A 3944-nucleotide genomic window follows, 5' to 3' on the forward strand; every position below is an offset into this window, starting at 1 on the left:
TAACTTTCCGGTTTTCCTGACGGATTTTTAGTGAAGGCAAAGGTTCTGAATCGAAGAGAGAATAATTACCTCTGCAGCATCAGCATGGCTGGCTTCGGCATTATCCTGACAAATATCATCATCAATAAGACGCATGAAAAATAAGCCAAGTGAGTCAAGCCCTACCTCAAGGTCCGGATTATCCACATCATCATCAGGGGCCGAATTAGAGGATGCAGTGGTTCTTTTCCTGTGGGCAGTCTTCTTCACAGCTTTAGTCTTTTGCCGGGTTGCCCTTTCCGGTTTGTCTGGTTTTTCTGGTTTCTCCTGCGGTAGTTTCTTGCTCCAAAACGGATCATTGCCCTGGTTACACAGACACTGATATTAAAACAATGACAAGATATATCAACAGCAGATTCAGTAAAAAGAAAAATCAAACTCTTACAGCTGGCGGTTTGTTGGTGGCACAGAAGGGAAGCAGGCCGGTTTTAGCACAGATGTGTTCCGGTTCATTCAGCATCTTATTCACAGCCTCTATGATTTCTTCATCGGTGAGCTGGATGTTGGAATGTCGCAGTGGATGATCAACACTGCCAGTATACTCGCACATCAAACCGGAGCACTGACTAAGGGGCAGTATGCTCCATGATATCCAACAGCGGGTGACATCAACCCCTATTAAACCATTGGCCATAAAGGCTCTGAGCTTCGACAGTTGAGGAGCATATTTGCTTCTCTCTTGGGCAGTCAACCTTTGCGGAAAGGGGTGTGTATTGCTGAGTCGCTCCGGACGAAAGCCAGGCAAGGGATTTTCACCAGCAGGGGAGGTGTCTTTGCAATAGAACCATGTTTGATTCCACTCTTTGGGGTGGCTGTGCAGTTTGGCGTGAGGGTATGTGACCTCTTTCCTTTTCTGAATCGCCACGCCACCCAACTCCGTATTGGAGCCGTCAGTAAACTCAGTACGGCGGTTTAGATGGAAACAGTCTCTGAACAATTCCACTGTGGGCTCCTCTTGAAAGAACGCCTCATAGAGCACTTGGAAGTGACACATGTTTGTAACAGAGTTGGGGCCAGTATCTTGCGGATGGAGTTGAAAATCGGCTAAAACGTCCCGGTAAAATTTAGAACCGGGCGGCTTAAAGCCCCGGGCTAAGTGATCTACGAAAACGACGACCTCTCCTTCTTGAGGTGTGGGAGGGAATTCTTTGCCAGGTGCCCTCCAATGGATGGTATCTTTGCTGCCTAAAGCGCCAATCAGGACTAAATCGTCCAGTTGAGGCTCTGTGACGCGAGAAGGAACCCAGTTGCACTCATATACTTGCTTGGCCATGATGAAATCTACAAGGTAGATGATCCCGGTTCAAAAATGCATTGATTAAGGTACATTGGTATGTGCAATGTTAAACCGGAGACAGATCTATCTAAACCGGAGTTTTATGAAGCAACAACAACTGGCGGTTCAACAAGGGGACTAATGGTATATACCGGTTTGGCAATTTTTCTACAAAGTTAAACCGCCTGATCTAAGCATTGAAACAGCTGAGATTGCGGATGGATAAGTATGCAGAAACAGATTTCACAAGATTTCTCTACATCGTTGGATCTGAAGCAAGTTCAGAAAATAAGAAAAATATTCAAAATCTCAAAGCAGAACAGTATTGAATCAATGGGCAGAAATATATGTGAGATCTATGGTCTTGGGCATGAAACTAAAGGCGGATACTAAAAGCTACCGCTACACAGAGCAGGGGTTCACAGATGCATCCAGGAGCTAGTATATGAACACAAACAGGTGATGAACACTGCAAGAACACGAAACCCTAGAACAGATCTATGTTGAGAAGAGCGGAAGGCTTACCAGAGTTGAGGAAGACGCGAAAGGTTGCCGCGGTGCTCTGGTGTGAATATATTAATGTGGAATTTGACTTCGGAGCGCCACGATAATTGTGCGCCGTGTCTGGGTCTAATACTTCCTATACGGTGGGTAACGCCACCACCAAAATTCTTCCCTTTAAAGTGTCTATCTCATGGCGTTACATTTGCAAAGTCTTCGCATTTTGTTTGTCTTCAATGATTAAAAAGTTCTCCTGTTTATCTTCAACGTACTGATTTGGTTTCTGTCCTCTACATCATTCACTTATAGCTATGGCTTCTTGCTGAATCTTTTGAACTAAGTGAATGTGATCGGACCCTAACCCCTCTATGCTTCCTTCCTAAGTCTATCTATCCAAATCATATGCATTCTATTGACACTGTCAAAATGTCTTCTCTGCATCCTTGTCAGCGGAAGACACAGAGACAAACATTAATCCGTTTCAATGCCAAATCCTTTTCACCTAAAACCCAGAGAAGTGGGAACGACCACCCGACAATCCAGGCATGCGTGGGAACGTGAAACAACCTCCGATGTGTTGCATGATAGCTACGTGTCCTTAAGATGTGAATCATCAGGGGCACCTGTGTAATAACACTGTGCCGTCCCTATCCCTATAAATACACGCCTCACCACAGTCATTATCCGTTCTTCCACTCTCACACAAACCCTAGCGCCACCGCTAGCCCTCGACGACGCCGGCGACGAAGCTCTTAGCTGCTGCAACCTCACCGACGCCGTCTTCACGCCGGTCGCGGACATCGTCTTCTCCGCCGTCGCCGTAGGTGTCCTCCGTCGCCAAGTTAGGGCACAGACGATCGAACTGCTTGGCCTCCTCGCCCACTCCGTCTAGTAGTTCTTCGTGTGGTAAATAAAACCTCCTTTTTACAGCCCCTTTGATCCTATAGATTCATCACTTTCTACCACAAGCAGTTTCTGTTCAGACAAGTTGGATCTATTTCATACTTCATCTCATAATATGCCTAGTATGTTCACTTATGCTTTACAAAGTAGTTAGATTACTCACTTGTACTTATTCGTGGATTCGTACAAATCTGGAACCAACTCTGTGACACTCCAAAATTTTCTTTTGGTTTTTAGCAAAAACTTTGTTGGTTTTTGAAGAGAGGCCATTCAATTTTTTTTTCAGAAAACCTCTCTCTTAAAAACTTTCACCTTTGGCAAGGATTTTCATTTACATCCTTTTCAAATTGGGTGTTTGAATTATGGAAACTTTTCTTCTGAATTCTTCTCCTCTCAAATGTATTTTTTTTGAATTTGATTATTTTCATTTAAAAGGAAAACCCTAGTTTTTGGGGCTTCTCTCATTTTGGAACCACCCATGATTTTATTTTGCCTCATGTGGAGAGACCTCCCAAAACCCCTCCCTCCACTTTGGAACAATCTAAATTCTCTGTCCCATCAAGTCCAAACCATTTTTGAATTTTATTTCATTTATTTTATCTCCCAAAACAATTCTGTCTTTCATTATGAGCCTAAGTAATTTTCAAAGCAAGTACCTCATTGCCTTTGAGTTTTTATCTCAAACCAACTCCTCTGGATTGTCCTTAGCATCCACAACCTAGAACCATCATGATTCACTCCTCTCCTTTTCAAATATTTCAAATTACAGTCTCTGCAAGTTTGGACCAGATTTGTTAAATTTGGTGAAATTCATATCTCCTCTTCTCCAAAAATTCCACAAAAATTCAGGCAACCTCTAGTTGCAATGAGAGGCCACCCCACCAAGTAAAAGCTCAAGGAAAAACCCCTAGAGGCCAGAATCATTCTGTCGAACACTTGGCGTGCACTGTTTTTGTTCATGTTCAGTAAATTCAGAATTTGCAGTGTCGTTCTCCGTCAGAGATTTAGTCACATGTCCACAGTGCCCTTGGCACGTTGCTCGCCGCCTGGCCTGCTTGTCCGGAGCTCCACACGCGCGCTTGGCGCCTTCCTGGCGTCGGGTGGCACCCTGGCCCGCCTGCGCCGGCGTGTCTTGCGGCGGCCGAACCACCGTAGCGGCCGACAAGGAGCAGAACAGCGGCTCAACGCCGTTCGGCGCCGCCCAATCCTCCTGGTAGCTCCGCGT

This window comes from Triticum urartu, chromosome 7, assembly GCF_003073215.2.
Source record: "Triticum urartu cultivar G1812 chromosome 7, Tu2.1, whole genome shotgun sequence".
NCBI lineage: Eukaryota > Viridiplantae > Streptophyta > Magnoliopsida > Poales > Poaceae > Triticum > Triticum urartu.